The sequence below is a fragment of the Bufo gargarizans genome, chromosome 9 (assembly GCF_014858855.1).
Source record: "Bufo gargarizans isolate SCDJY-AF-19 chromosome 9, ASM1485885v1, whole genome shotgun sequence".
Lineage (NCBI taxonomy): Eukaryota > Metazoa > Chordata > Amphibia > Anura > Bufonidae > Bufo > Bufo gargarizans.
In genome coordinates this window covers 183,891,387-183,908,671 of record NC_058088.1, presented here as the reverse complement: position 1 = coordinate 183,908,671, position 17,285 = coordinate 183,891,387, and the positions used below count along the sequence as shown (strand labels likewise).

Sequence of the window (17,285 nt, the reverse complement as noted above, 5' to 3'; positions counted from 1 at the left end):
ACACTAAATACATGGTCCTTTTTAAGAACCCTCGTGATAAATTACAGGTTATTACGTTGGCTCGGCAGATGTACCCCGGTAAAACACGTTTCTTTTTAGAAGCTTTTGAAGATGCTACACACAAGCCTTACGGCTATTTACTTGTAGATTTAAGATCTGACACGCCTGAGGACCTGCGACTCAGAACCGGTCTGTTCCCTCCAGATCTGCCTGTAGCGTATGTGTGCAAACAGAAGCTGTAAAATGGGTTAGCGCACATCTTTACGGTTATTTTTGTTAGCTGCGCTGTTGCTGTAAGGATGTCTAGCAGGATCCGGCGTAATTGGGACCTTTTAAAAGCATTAGTCAAAACAAATCTGAAGGCCCGAAAATCAATATTACGTAACGCCAGTAATGATTTGATATCGGCTATTGGCGAGATAGCTCTCAACATACTTAAAGGAAAGATCCCCCTTAAAGAGCGGCAAAAAAATATATTGAAAAAATGGCGTAGGGCTATAAAGAAATTAAGCGATAAAAAGTACTCCATTAAAGGAAAGAAACGCATTGTGAACCAGAGCGGCGGTTTTATAGGAGCTTTGCTCGGCTTTGCTATACCTTTAATCACTAGCCTGATAGCTAATACAGCCGGTGGTTCATAATGCAGCATGCCGAGAAAATGTTCCTGGTTTCCAAAAATGAAATGGACAGGCTTAAAAATACCTCCGTAGATGCAACAGATATACGCCAAACAGCCATACGGCGCTTAGATGCTGAGATTAGTGAAATACTACACAGAAATGACCTTTCAGATGATGAAAAAATTAAGCGCTACACAGTCGTGTTACAGAGGTACTTAATGCTCAACAAACAGTCCGGTAAAGAAATGCATGGTATAACCCTGATTACACAGCCGCAAACCGATCAACAACAATTGTCAAATGCAGCCTCAAGCAACACAGATACTAACGAGATACTTGACAGTATTAGCACACGTTATAGAAAAAATGCCGAACTATTGTTAAGTAAACTGTACCGCTCTGGTAATAAGCCGTACTGGAACGCTATGGGTGAGTTCATTTACAAAGAACAAACGGTACCCGGATCCAACATTATTGACCTGATTAGAACAGCTACCCAGAGTCACGGCTTGCCTAATATTAAACCTCACGGTTGGGACTATTTTATGGAGACTATCGCACAGCTGAACGCCCCGTCAACGGTTATTGGTAACACAAGAACAAGAGAACTTTTCGATAATTTGAAAAAGCGGTCGCTGAGTGAGCCCTTTGACGTGGCTCGAAGCCCTTTTACACCCCCGGGGTTATTAAGTGCGCCTACTGTATCGCCGCGTGGAGCATTACTACCTAAAAAGAGGCCACCGCCCTTGTTGCAAGCTGCTTGGTTAACGTTGTAAATTTTCTTACTTTGGCGATTGTATATAAATTTTGTTTGTATTAAACATCTTATAATACTTTTATTTGTTTTACATACATTTTTACTGTGCCTGTATATAAAATGTATTTGTGTGTAATGTCTTATAATGTTTATTTACTATACATAAACTGTTTAAAATAAAAATGTATTCAGTTTTTTCTTTTTTACAATAAATATAATAGCTTGATTATTTAAAATTGTATAAACAGTTAGGACGTGTTGTTGAGTAGGCGCTGTTTAAAACACAGCTAAAATGACTGCAAAAAGCAAAATATTGCGAAAACATTACTACACGCCAAAAGCTGTCGGCTCTTATGGGGGCGTTGACGCCTTATTCAGAGAAGTACGGAAATTTGGAATAAGAAAAGAAGCTGTCAAAAACTGGTTGAGTAACGAGGATACTTACACATTATACAAACCTGTTAAAAAAACCTTTACAAGAAACAAGGTTGTGGTGTCTGATATAGATGCGCAATGGCAGGCAGATCTTGTGTCGATGATGGATTTTTCTAAAGAAAATAATGGTGTAAAATACCTGCTGACGGTCGTTGATATTCTATCTAAATATGCCTGGGTGTCGGGCCTTTCAAATAAGTCCGGGGCGACCGTGGCTACCGCTTTTGAGCAGATATTTAAGTTAAGCGGCCGAACCCCCCGAAAGCTACAGACTGATCGGGGCCGTGAGTTTATAAACAAACCTATGCGGCATCTTTGTGAAACCTATAAAATACATCATTTTTTAACTACAAACGCTGTTAAGGCCGCGTTGGTCGAGCGTTTTAATAGAAAGCTGAAAACTAAAATGTGGCGCTATCTTAGAGAACAAAACACGTACAGGTACATCGACAAGTTGCAAGACTTGGTGTATAGTTATAACCACACATACCACAGAACTATAAGGCGGCGCCCCGTCGATGTGACAAAAGAGAACTCTTTAACCGTTTGGAAAAATATCTACGGGCGTTACGACACTATTAAAAAAGTTAAACCAGTATTAAAAATAGCTGATCACGTCAGAATTGTTTGTTATAAGGGTGTTTTTACAAAGGGATATGAACAAACCTATACGGACGAGATATTTAAAATTCACGCTGTAAACACTAGGGGCCTCAGCCCCCTTTATAAGCTGAAAGACCTGTCCGATGAGCTCATTGAAGGGTCGTTCTACCCGGAAGAAGTCCAAAAAGTAACTCTGGACAAGCTACGCGTTTACAGGATAGAAAAAATACTGAAAAAGAAGAAAGTTCGGGGTAAAACGTTGTGTTTTGTAAAGTGGATAGGTTACCCTGACAAGTTTAACTCTTGGGTGCCTGAAAAACAGTTGATGCGTCTGTAAACTATGGAGGATGGATCGTTTTTTATCACGCTGCCCTGCAACGCCTCCGCCAAACTTTATCCCGAAAACAGCATCGCCGATTACACCACTAAGTTAGCAAAAGCTGTGCATCTTCGCGGCCCTTACGAAGTAGCTTTAGTGGAGATTCAGTATCCACATACGTGGGAAACCTTTGGCCCCGGAGATGGTGTATTCTACGTCGCCCAGCGCGACGAGACGATCAACGAGCTTTTTGTTAAATCAGGTTATTACTCCAATATGCAAGATCTCATCAAAGCCATTAATAACAAACTTGAATCTATAAAAATACCTCCCGATCAATTGCGTCTAAGATACGATGATATTGACAGAACCGTTTATGTACTGAATTCACCAGCATACAAGTTCATGCCTTGTGTGAAGTTGGGGAATATTTTGGGGCTGACGGGGTATTCGAAAGCTCCGCCGCTCAAGAATGTCGACACCGAGCACATCACTCTCCGCTACAAAGGCCCCGGCTTACCTGTTTTAGAACATCATGTTGGTGGTATAAAGGGGCTTGCTCTAGTTTCATCAAAAGAGAAAAAAATTAATTCCGATATTAAAGCCGGTTTTTATACATTGTTTGTATGTACCGATATCGTCCAACATCAACTTGTTGGCGATAGTTACGTACAACTTTTAAGAACTGTCGAGTTAGGCGGCAAAAATGGTGATATCGTCACGCAAAAGTATCACCGGCCGGACTATATACCTGTTTGTAAACATCATTTTGACACGGTTACAATATCAATACTGACGGATCAGGCTAAACCTGTTAAATTCAAATACGGTAAGACTATTGTGCGATTACACTTTAGACGACGCACTAAAATGTTGTCCCAGAGAGTGTACGGTGACCCAGACGCTTATACGCATTATTACATAACGCAAGCCGGTCATGGCTTGGACGGCTTTCACGGTACTGAATTCATGCATGGTTCTGGACTCGCCGGGTTATTTCGGGGTCTGTTCCGCCGTGTCGTTCCCCTATTTAAGAAAGGTGTGGAGCTTGCAAAACCCCATGTAAAAACAGCCGCCCGTAACATCGCTAAAGACGTTGTCACTACGGCTTCGACAGCCTTTATGGACCGTATAAATAGGTCGGCTCAGAACCAGGAGGGCTCTGGTGTCGTACAAATACGTAAAAAAACGCGTAAAAGAAAACGTGAACGTGCTGCCATTGTCTTACCAGCTTTTATGAATAAAGTAGCACAACCTAAGCGACGTCGCCGCCAGAAAACAAGAAGTCGCGCACCGAGTGACATCTTCTAGGCACCTGCTATGGCTTTCGTGCATGACGCATCCGCCGAGTACGCCAAATCAGAGCTGGATATCTTTCAAATACCCCCTACCCAAACAAGCATTGAAAAATCGCTTTATGTAGAGGTGCAGCCAATCGCCGCAATCACTGACAATGCCCCTTTGGAATTCTACATCACGGGCAGCGGTGAATATTATTACGACCTTAATAACACATTGTTACACGTCGTTTGCAAAATCGTTAGTCCTGATAACACCCCCATACCAGAAGGCTCCCGCGTTGCCCTTATTAACTACCCTATAGCGAGTCTTTTTAATCAACTGGATATAACGCTCTGCGACACGTTGATTTCAAGAAGCGACAACCTTTATACGTATAGAGCAGGGGTAGGCAACCTCCGGCACTCCAGCTGTTGTGAAACTACAACCCCCAGCATGCATACTTGCTCTGCTCTTCTAAGAACTCTCATAGAAAGGAATGTAGCATGCTGGGAATTGTAGTTTCACAACAGCTGGAGTGCCGAAGGTTGCTGATCCCTGGTATAGAGCGTATATAGAGTCCCTAATAAATTATAATTCACAAACTTTAGCGACCCAATTTACAGCCGGTTTATTCTATAAAGACACAGCGGGACATCATGATGACCGGGTTCTCGACGGGCGTAATGACGGCTTCAGCAAGAGAGCAAAGTATTCAGCCCGATCTAGGAGTGTTGAATTAATGGGCCCCATTTACGCCGATATATTTAATCAACCGAAGTTAATACTGAATGGTTTAGATCTAAAGATAAAATTGACAAGAAACAAAGACACTTTCTGCCTTATGTCGGCCGAGGCGACCCATTTTAAAGTACAAATACAGCATGCTTCCCTGTTTGTTAAAAGAGTACAAGTATCGCCCGCTGTAAGAATCGGTCACAGTCGCGCTCTGTTAACCGCTAACACAAAGTACTCGATCGATCGGGCGTCGCTTAAAGTGTACAGCGTACCCGCCTCGGCAACCTACCAAAAACTGTAATACTAGCATTTGTGGATAACGAATCATTTTCCGGGAGTTACCAAAGAAACCCTTTGTGCTTCAACCACTATAATGTGAATTATGCAGCCTTATATTTGGATGGTCAGCAGATACCGGCAAAACCTTTTCAACCTAACTTCCAAGACGAATCAGCTGTTCGTGAATATATGTCACTAGTACATATTTCGGGGAAACACAAGGCCGACAACGCTTTATCCGTCGATCGACACGAGTTTTTGAACGGTTACACTTTGTTCGCTTTTGATTTATCGCCGGATCAGGAGCCCGGCGGTCATTTCTCGCTAGTAAAAACTGGCAATCTGAGAGCTGAAATTAGATTTGCCGAACCGATTGCAAACACAATTAATATGATTGTATATTCAGTTCATGAAAATATTATTGAAATAAATAATCGTCGGGAGGTATTATATGATTTTCAATAGACATGAATAATTATGAAATTGCATGTGTTATTAAAGCTGATATTAACGCCAGGCGCATATTTAAAGGTGTATTCCCGTGTGATTTATTACCGGGGGGTAAGATCATCGACAGGCCCGCGGCCTACATTGTAAATACGGATAATTCGTATCAGCGGGGGAAGCATTGGATTTTAATTATATTATACCCGAATGATATATCTATTTTTTTTTATAGTTATGGTTTATCCCCCGAAAATAAAATATTTCCGGGCGAGTTTATGCAGTTTTTATATAAAAATTCTAAGACTATAAGGTATCAAAACAGACAAATACAAGACGCCGTTAGTACGGTCTGCGGCCATTACTGTATCTATATCTTGCAATGTCTGGCTAAAGGGATATCTTTTGAAAATGTGTTAAAAATGTTCACTAACGATTTTAGAAAAAATGACCGTATTGTGCGATCATTTGTAACAAAACGCATGAAACAGTTATGTATACGATGCTGTAATTACAGTCAAACGTGTCTGTCCCTACGGGAATGTTGCAAATAAGGAAAATGAATAAAGCTTTTAACCAAATTATATTTGTCATGGTCTGCTTTTTAATACTATTATATTAAAATATCATGTATTATAGATTTTAATATCAAACACTATAAATTTTAATAGCGAGACCTATAAATTTTAATAGCGATGCCTATAAATTTTAATAGCTAGGCCTATAAATTTTAATAGCGAGGCCTTAGCGAGACCTATAAATTTTAATAGCGATGCCTATAAATTTTAATAGCGAGGCCTATAAATTTTAATAGCGAGGCCTTAGCGAGACCTATAAATTTTAATAGCGATGCCTATAAATTTTAATAGCGAGGCCTATAAATTTTAATAGCGAGGCCTATAAATTTTAATAGCAAACACTATAAATATCAAACAATATCAAGCGATATAAACTTAATATCAAACTATAGACTTTTTATATCAAACACTATAAATTTGATATAAAATTGATATCAAGCTATATAAAAAGGGGGCGTGTAAAAGGGGCGTGGTACCTGTCACTTTGACGAACCATATACCCTCTATCTACTTATACCCTTTCTTGCCAGCCACGTTGTGGAGTACTTGGACGCGTGTGATGGAGCATTGTCCTGCATGAAAATCATGTTTTTCTTACCTTGCAGACTTCTTCCTGTACCACTGCTTGAAGAAGGTGTCTTCCAGAAACTGGCAGTAGGACTGGGAGTTGAGCTTGACTCCATCCTCAACCCAAAAAGGCCCCACAAGCTCATCTTTGATGATACCAGCCCAAACCAGTACTCCACCTCCACCTTGCTGGCGTCTGAGTCGGACTGGAGCTCTCTGCCCTTTACCAATCCAGCCATCTGGCCCATCAAGACTCACTCTCATTTCATCAGTCCATAAAACCTTAGAAAAATCAGTCTTGAGATATTTCTTGGCCCAGTCTTGACGTTTCAGCTTGTGTGTCTTGTTCAGTGGTGGTCATCTTTCAGCCTTTCTTACCTTGGCCATGTCTCTGAGTATTGCACACCTTGTGCTTTTGGGCACTCCAGTGATGTTGCAGCTCTGAAATATTGCAGCTCTGGTGGCAAGTGGCATCTTAGCAGCTGCACGCTTGACTTTTCTCAGTTCATGGGCAGTTATTTTGCGCCTTGGTTTTTTCACACGCTTCTTGCGACCCTGTTGACTATTTTGAATGAAACGCTTGATTGTTCGATGATCACGCTTCAGAAGCTTTGCAATTTTAAGAGTGCTGCATCCCTCTGCAAGATATCTCACTATTTTTGACTTTTCTGAGCCTGTCAAGTCCTTCTTTTGACCCATTTTGCCAAAGGAAAGGAAGTTGCCTAATAATTATGCACACCTGATATAGGGTGTTGATGTCATTAGACCACACCCCTTCTCATTACAGAGATGCACATCACCTAATATGCTTAATTGGTAGTAGGCTTTCGAGCCTATACAGCTTGGAGTAAGACAACATGCATAAAGAGGATGATGTGGTCAAAATACTCATTTGCCTAATAATTCTGCACGTAGTGTAGTAAAAGCAATAGTAAATTGCAAGTATAAAATCGCAAATATAAAATCAAGATATAAAATCAAAATTTCAGTGACTCACTTCACCCAGGAGGGTAATGTGGGATAAAGCTCAAGACACCCACATCACACCTCCTGCGCCTGGATCGCCAGTAGAGTCTTAGAAACTAACAAAGATCACTCAGGAGTCCTTGTTCTTTCTTTTAATAGTGAGCAGCTTGACGCGTTTCGGGCTTCTTAGTGGGTCCCCTTCATCAGGAGCATATACATTCATCAGACAATGAAAAGGGGTTTAAATAGTAGGGATCGACCGATTATCGGATTTACCGATATTATCGGCCGATATTCAGGATTTTGAACACTATCGGTATCGGCATCTATTTTGCCGATATTCCGATAGTGTATGGGGAACACAGATCGCGCTGCATACGGCGCTCTCCATGTTCCCCTTAGCAGCACAGGGGAGAAGGAGCAGTGTCTCCTCCCCCTGTGCTGCTCCTGCCGCTGCCGCCAATGTAAGGACAGGGGACAGGAGGAGGGGAGGAGCTATGGCCACTGCTCCACCAATGAAGATTAATCTATCATTCATTCATATACAGGAGGCGGGAGCTGCAGGATCACATAGCCGGCTCCCGGCCTCTATGAGCTGTAGCTGCGATCTGCGGTAGTTAACTCCTCAGGTGCCACGGATCGCAGCTACAGCTCATAGAGGTCGGGAGCCGGCTATGTGATTCTGCAGCCAGCTCCCGCCTCCTGTATATGAATGAATTAGAGATTAAGCTTCATTGGTGGCGCAGTGCGCCCCCCCAAGCCCCCCAGTATCAGACATTGGTGGCGCAGTGCGCCCCCCCAGTATTAAGCATTGGTGGCGCAGTGCGCCTCCCCCTCAAGCCCCCCCAGTATTAAGCATTGGTGGCGCAGTGCGCCCCCCCTCCCCCCCAGTATTAGGCAGTGGTGGCGCATAGGGCCCCCCCCACCCCAGTCGCAGTGCGCCCCTCCACAGGATCCCCTCTCCCTTGCTCCTCCGATCGGAGCCCCAGCAGTGTAATGCTGGGGCTCCGATCGGTTACCATGGCAGCCAGGACGCTATTGAAGCCCTGGCTGCCATGATAAGCTCCATGCTGCTGTGTGCACAAAGCACACAGCAGCAGGGACAGTGTGAGCTCCTATTCACCCTGATAGATCTCTATCAGGGTGAATAGGACAAGGGTTCTAGTCCTTAAGGGGGCTAAAAGTTAGTTAAAAAAAAAAAGTTACAAAAAAAATAATAAAAACACCAAAATATTAAATATAAATGAAAAAGAAAGATTTACAAAAAAAAAATACACATTAACAATAAACATTAATTTTCAGCAGATTTGTGGGAATTTTTTTATTTTTTTCAAAAATGAAAATTCCCAGAATATCGGTATAAATTATCGGCTATCGGCCTGAAAGTTCACAAATTATCGGTATCGGTCCTAAAAAATCAATATCGGTCGATCCCTATTAAATAGCAATAGAAACAGCAAAAAGACCGCCAAAAACGGCAAAAAATTGCGTCACTTCCGGTGTCTGCATGCGTTCCACAGTGGAACGCACCGGAAGTGACGACCTCCTTGTTTCATAATCGTTAATTTAATAAAGGTAAAATGTAAAGTAAAAAGGTTGCTATATAAATGTGGGGCTGGTGGGGGGTACGTCCTCAACAATTCCGGGTGTTCCGATAAGTAAATGTCCCCCTTTCTTTTCCCCCCATAGTGCGCTCACAGTGGAGCGCACCCGAACCGGAAGTCCCCCTATAGCCGGGAGTGTTTCTAACAATGGGCGAGAGGTGTGGAAAAAAAAGGAGGGGAGGGTCCTTGGTGATAGGCTTGCGCTATGCCTGAGGACGCTGTTTTTGTGAATAAATGTGGATTTCACATAACGGTATCTTTAAAGGGGAGGAGTAGGGATGGAGTCATATGATTGGCTCCTTTGTCACGTGGTTAGGATGTTTAGCTGTGACTGTGAGCAGGATTTGACTATGTATTGAAATACATCTGTATTTCAAGGGGGTGGTGCTGATAAAAGGAAGGGGGGGAAGTGTTATAAGTAGTTCGTACAAGGGAAACTATTACAGATACCCACCATCATTTAGCATTGAGTTGACATGATTGGTAAAATAACAAACAATGGTGATAATGATAATAAATATATAAATAAAGCTATAGATCATATATATATTATATACACACATACATATATATATATACATATATAAAACTAGATAAAAAATATATGTATACATTCGATAAAAAATACATTGAAAATAACATATTAGATAAAAGGCACGAAAAAATTGGAGTGAATGATTATATATATCAATCTTATATTGTTAATGCGCATATGTATCAGGATGTATAGATGGTGGTGAGATTGTACCATAGGTGGGAGATACAAGATTTGGCAATGGTACTCTTTTAATAGTTAGAATATTCAAGACATTCATTCAAACCGAAAGGGGATAGAGTGTTCAGTGTAAATATCCAGAACATTTCCTTCCGGCATAGCTGTTGGTATGATGAGGTGATGGTTTCTAGAGGAGTGACTGTGAGACCGGTTATGGAGCCCTCATGTCGTTTGGAGAAATGTCGTGATACGCTGTGTGTCGGGACTTTACGTTTGATGTTAGACCTATGCTTGCACATTCTTTCCCTGAGGGTTTGCGTGGTCCTACCGACGCATTTTAAACCGCAGGGGCATTTTAGGAGGTATATCACATTTCTTGTTCCGCAGTTTAAATCTTGTTTTATAGTCCAAGGGCCCGAGGGACCCCTGTTTCGATGGCCTTAGTGTCATGTGTATATCATCACACAGGATTTGCATTTTTTGGTGCCACATTTGAAACGGGGTCCCTCCCTATTTGTCTACCATTTTTGAGGATGGGATCTTTTAGCAGGATGTTCCAATGTTTCGTAACTACCTTTCTGATGTTTTATCTAATATGTTTTATTTAATGTATTTTTTTATCGAATGTATACATATATTTTTTATCAAGTTTTATACAGTACAGACCAAAAGTTTGGACACACCTTCTCATTCAAAGAGTTTTCTTTATTTTCATGACTATGAAAATTTTAGATTCACACTGAAGGCATCAAAACTATGAATTAACACATGTGGAATTATATACAACAAATATAGTGTGAAACAACTGAAAATATGTCATATTCTAGGTTCTTCAAAGTAGCCACCTTTTGCTTTGATTACTGCTTTGCACACTCTTGGCATTCTCTTGATGAGCTTCAAGAGGTAGTCATCTGAAATGGTTTTCACTTCACAGGTGTGCCCTGTCAGGTTTAATAAGTGGTATTTCTTGCCTTATAAATGGGGTTGGGACCATCAGTTGCGTTGTGGAGAAGTCAGGTGGATACACAGCTGATAGTCCTACTGAATAGACTGTTAGAATTTGTATTATGGCAAGAAAAAAGCAGCTAAGTAAAGAAAAACGAGTGGCCATCATTACTTTAAGAAATGAAAGTCAGTCCGAAAAATTGGGAAAACTTTGAAAGTGTCCCCAAGTGCAGTCACAAAAACCATCAAGCGCTACAAAGAAACTGGCTCACATGCGGACCTCCCCAGGAAAGGAAGACCAAGAGTCACCTCTGCTGCGGAGGATAAGCTCATCCGAGTCACCAGCCTCAGAAATCGCAGGTTAACAGCAGCTCAGATTAGAGACCAGGTCAATGCCACACAGAGTTCTAGCAGCAGACACATCTCTAGAACAACTGTTAAGAGGAGACTGTGTGAATCAGGCCTTCATGGTAGAATATCTGCTAGGAAACCACTGCTAAGGACAGGCAACAAGCAGAAGAGACTCGTTTGGGCTAAAGAACACAAGGAATGGACATTAGACCAGTGGAAATCTGTGCTTTGGTCTGATGAGTCCAAATTTGAGATCTTTGGTTCCAACCACCGTGTCTTTGTGCGACGCAGAAAAGGTGAACGAATGGACTCTACATGCCTGGTTCCCACCGTGAAGCATGGAGGAGGTGTGATGGTGTGGGGGGGCTTTGCTGGTGACACTGTTGGGGATTTATTCAAAATTGAAGGCATACTGAACCAGCATGGCTACCACAGCATCTTGCAGCGGCATGCTATTCCATCCGGTTTGCGTTTAGTTGGACCATAATTTATTTTTCAACAGGACAAAGACCCCAAACACACCTCCAGGCTGTGTAAAGGCTATTTGACCATGAAGGAGAGTGATGGGGTGCTGCACCAGATGACCTGGCCTCCATAGTCACCGGACCTGAACCCAATCGAGATGGTTTGGGGTGAGCTGGACCACAGAGTGAAGGCAAAAGGGCCAACAAGTGCTAAGCATCTCTGGGAACTCCTTCAAGACTGTTGGAAGACCACATTTCAGGTGACTACCTCTTGAAGCTCATCAAAAGAATGCCAAGAGTGTGCAAAGCAGTAATCAAAGCAAAAGGTGGCTACTTTGAAGAACCTAAAATATGACATTTTCAGTTGTTTCACACTTTTTTGTTATGTATATAATTCCACATGTGTTAATTCATAGTTTTGATGCCTTCAGTGTGAATCTACAATTTTCATGGTCATGAAAATAAAGAAAACTCTTTAAATGAGAAGGTGTGTCCAAACTTTTGGTCTGTCCTGTATATATCTATATATATATATATATATGATCTATAGATTTATTCATATATTTATTATCATTATCACCATTGTTTATGTTATTTTACCAATCATGTCAACTCATTGCTAAATGATGGTGGGTTTCTGTAATAGTTTACCTTGTACGAACTACTTACAACACTCAACCCCCCCCCCCCCCTTGAAATACAGATGTATTTCAATACATAGTCAAATCCTGCTCACAGCTAAAAATCCTAACCACGTGACAAGGGAGCCAATCATATGACTCCATCCCTACTCCTCCCCTTTAAAGATACCGTTATGCGAAATCCACATTTATTCACACAAACAGCGTCCTCAGGCTTAGCGCAAGCCTATCACCAAGGACCCTTCCCTCCTTTTTTTCCACACCTCTCGCCCATTGTTAGAAACACTCCTGGCTATAGGCGGACTTCCGGTTCGGGTGCGCTCCACGGTGGAGCGCACCGGAAGTATGCGTTCCACCTTGAGTGCACTAAGAATGAGTGACACATACCCATAGAAACACTCGGGAGCGCACCGGAAGTCCGGTATGCGTTCCACCGTGAGCGCACTATGGGGGGAAAAGAAAGGGGGACATTTACTTATCGGAACACCCGGAATTGTTGAGGACGTACCCCCCACCAGCCCCACATTTATATAGCAACCTTTTTACTTTACATTTTACCTTTATTAAATTAACGATTATGAGACAAGGAGGTCGTCACTTCCGGTGCGTTCCACTGTGAAACGCATGCAGACACCGGAAGTGATGCAATTTTTAGCTGTTTTTGGCGGTCTTTTTGCTGTTTCTATTGCTATTTAAACCCCTTTTCATTGTCTGATAAATGTATATGCTCCTGATGAAGGGGACCCACTAAGAGGCCCCGAAACGTGTCGAGCTGCTCACTCCCCCAACCCTGGCTTTTGGAATAAAAGATTAAGGCCTCGTTCACACTTCAGTGTTTGGTCAGTGATTTCCATCAGTGATTTGTGAGCCAAAACCAGGTGCAACTCTAAACACAGAACAGGAGCAGATCTTTCCCTTCTACCTCATGTCTGTGAAGGCTCCACTTCTGGTTTTGGCTCACAAATCACTGACCAAACACGGAAGTGTGAACGAGGCCTAAAAGAAAGAACAAGGACTCCTGAGTGATCTTTGTTAGTTTCTAAGACTCTACTGGCGATCCAGGTGCAGGAGGTGTGATATGGGTGTCTTGAGCTTTATCCCACATTACCCTCCTGGGTGAAGTGAGTCACTGAAATTTTGATTTTATATTTGCGATTTTATACTTGCAATTTACTATTGCTTTTACTATTTGTCTACCATTTATTACTAATCCTGAGCTTTGCCACTCCATTTATTTATACCTAACAACATAAGCTGCTATATTTGGGTTATATACCCCCACAATCCTAGACACTAGGGATATTGGCGCCTCTCTGTGGTCCTTTTTTTTAGTGTCCCCACACTACCCTACTTCTTTCTTTTATGAAAGGGGTAGTGTCTGAGTGTCACTCCCTTAACCACCTACCGACCGCTGTACGCACCGATGCGTCCTGGAGGTGGTTGATTTATTCCTCCTGGACGCATCGGCGCGTCATCTCGCGAGACGCGAGATTACGTCACAGCCGGCCCGCGCATGCGCATCGCGGGCCGGCATTTCGCAGCAGAGTATTTCGTCAGCAGCCTGCCGGCCACGATCATTGGCTGGCAGGTTGCTGATTTTTAAAAAATCCAATCAGCAGCCATTTAACCCCACATATTAGTAAATATGATGGGGTTATATGGCTGCTGTGCTCCTCTGCTCCTTCTTTTGGTCGGTTGGTTCCAGCAGAGGAGCACACATCACTGTGAGTACCCAATACACCACACTTAGCCCCCAGATCACCCCAATTAACCCTTTGATCACCCCTTTGATCGCCCCTGTCAATCACTAGTGAAAGGAAAAAAGTGATCAGTGCAAACTGTCACTTTTTTTTCCACTGGTATTGACCGTTAGGTTTCAGTATAGTTTAGGCCCCTTGGTTAGGTAGTTTAGGGATCGGTTAGCGCCCAGCCCACCGCACCGCAGTCCGTTATTCGCTGATTAGCGTATCGCTAATCAGCATTTGTACTTTTATTGTATCTGGAAGTGATCAAAACTGATCACGGTCAGATCTATAATAGTATTAGTGTCACTTTAGTTCTCCCTCCACCCAAAACGCAGCGTTTGCCCGATCAGGCCTGATCGGTCGCCCACACGTGCGTTCGCCCACGCCCGCCCCACCGCAGTGACAAAAAAAAATTATTTTTTTTGATCGCTGCACATTCACTTTACACGCACTGCGGCGATAAAAAAATCAGTTTTGATATTTTTTATCAACCGCAGCAGCCTCCGGTACTTCGCTAGCCTCCCATTTGTAAGACAGGCTTGCTTTTTTTCTTGGATAGTCTCAGGGAATACCCCTAAATTTAGTTGCCCACATGTCTAACAGGGGGTATTCCTCTGAAGAGGCCTACAGGCTTCTGACCCAGTCGGATGAGGAGTGGGAACCCTCATCTGATGAATCCAGCGGGTCAGAATATGAACCTGTAGAAAGCAGTGGCTCTCTGACCCAAAGTTCGGACGAGGAGGCTGAGGTCCCTGATAGCAGCAGGCGTACCCGGCCCCGTGTCGCTAGACCGCAGGTTGCGCAGGATCCGCTTCAAGAGCAGCAGAGTGGGGCTGGTGCTGTCGGATTACGTGGTGAGGCATACACCAGCAGCCCAGCCCTTCCTGGACCTAGTACCAGCACTGCCGTAGAAAATGGTGAAGTAGCGAGCACCAGAAGGGCAGTTGAAGCTGGTACGGTGGCACGTGCAGTAGTGACCCCGTCGCAGCCACCGCAAAGACGTGCCCGTAGAGCCCCTAGAGTCCCTGAGGTGCTGGCAAACCCTGATTGGCAGTCCCCAATTTCAGCCGCACCTGTAGTTTTCCCTTTCACCGCCCAGTCTGGAGTTCGGGTTGAGACAGCTCAGATCGATTCGGCCCTGGGATTTTTTGAGCTGTTCTTGACTGCGGAGCTCTTAGACTTAGTTGTGGCAGAGACAAACCGGTATGCCACACAATTTATCACCGCTAACCCGGGAAGCTTTTATGCCCAGCCTTTCCGGTGGAAACCAGTCCAAGTTTCCGAACTTAAAACTTTTCTGGGCCTCTTCCTCAACATGGGCCTGACAAAAAAGCATGAATTGCGGTCATATTGGTCCACGAACCCGATTCATCACATGCCCATGTTCTCTGCTGCTATGTCCAGGACACGATTTGAGACCATCCTGCGTTTCCTGCACTTTAGTGACAACACCGCCTCCCGTCCCAGAGGCCACCCTGCTTTTGACCGGCTCCACAAAATTCGGCCCCTCATAGACCATTTCAACCAGAAATTTGCAGATATTTATACCCCAGAGCAAAACATCTGCGTAGACGAGTCCCTGATACATTTTACCGGGCGCCTTGGCTTCAAACAATACATCCTAAGCAAGCGCGCCCGGTATGGGGTCAAATTGTATAAGCTCTGTGAAAGGGCCACAGGCTATACCCACAAATTTCGGATCTATGAGGGAAAAGATCAGACCCTGGAGCCGGTCGGTTGCCCTGACTACCTGGGGAGCAGTGGGAAGACAGTTTGGGACTTGGTGTCACCCTTATTCGGCAAGGGGTACCATCTTTATGTGGACAATTTCTACACAAGTGTGGCCCTCTTTAGGCATTTGTTTCTAGAACGGATTGGCGCCTGTGGTACCGCGCGAACTAGTCGCGCGGGCTTCCCCCAACGGCTCGTTAGCACCCGTCTTGCAAGGGGGCAGAGGGCCGCACTGTGTAACGAAGAAATGGAGAGACAAGCGTGACGTTTACATGCTCTCCTCCATTCACGCAGACACGACAATACTAATTGAGCGAGCAACCCGTGTCATTGAAAAGCCCCTCTCAGTCCACGACTATAACCTTCACATGGGAGGGGTGGACTTCAATGACCAGATGTTGTCTCCGTATTTAGTTTCCCGCAGAACCAGACGCTGGTATAAGAAGGTGTCTGTATATTTGATTCAATTGGCTCTGTACAATAGTTTTGTTCTCTACAGTAAGGCTGGGAGAACTGGATCCTTCCTCAAATTTCAGGAAGAGATCATCGAGAACCTCCTGTATCCAGGAGGTTCCGTGGCCCCATCCACCAGTGTAGTTAGCCGTCTACACGAGCGACATTTCCCCAGTGTCGTTGCTGGTACCTCAAACTGACCGCCACCCCGAAAAAAATGTTGTGTCTGTAGTAGGAGTGGAATAAGGCGTGACACCCGCTATTTCTGTCCTGACTGTCCTGACCACCCTGCCCTATGCTTAGGGGAGTGTTTCCGAAAGTACCATACACAGGTACACCTAGCATAGGGATCATCTCACCAGGATAGGCACACAGGGCTATTAGGGCCCATTCACTCACAGCTGCTGCAAACGTCTCCTTTCACATGGGACAAAGTGCATAACGCACTTCGCCACATCTTTGGGCGATTTGCGCTTTGCACATTGACCCATGGGGAAGGAGAGGTTTGTTCTATAAAGGTAAAAAAAAAAAAAAAAAACACCAGTAAGCAAACACGTTAATGTTTAGTTCAAAAAGTTAAAGTTTACATGTTCTGTTCCAAAGTTAATAAAATTATTGCGTTGTGGCCTGTTTTTTTTTTTTTTTTTTTACCTTCCAGGTGGACCAACCGATCTACTAGCTGCAGCACCGATGTGCATTCTGACAGAAGCATTGCGCTGCTGTCAGATTACACGCAAGTCGGTGTATGCGGCGCTGCAAGACGGGATTTTCTCCTCTGCAGTGACAGATACGTTTGCCAAGGCATACGAGCTGAGGAGGAGGCGGCGTTCCTATGCTTTGGCAAACACTTTGTATATATAAAAAAAAAGAAATCCCGGCAATGATTTATTCATCCACATCGATTGATGCGAATGGAGAAATCTGGTTTGCCAGGGCATACGAGCTAAGTGGGTATGGATGTAGGGCGGAGCTCATATGTCCTGGCAGACGCCTTTCCCCTCCATTTTTATTTTTTGGCAGAGATTTTTTCATCCACATTGATCGATGCGAAT

At 43.6% G+C, this 17,285-nt stretch overlaps 1 protein-coding gene across 1 annotated transcript in view; it reads left to right on the top strand.

The window, feature by feature from the left end:
* LOC122919365 (glycosyltransferase family 92 protein F13G3.3-like) overlaps nt 1-17,285 on the top strand; it is a 77,571-nt gene that overhangs the window by 32,185 nt on the left and 28,101 nt on the right.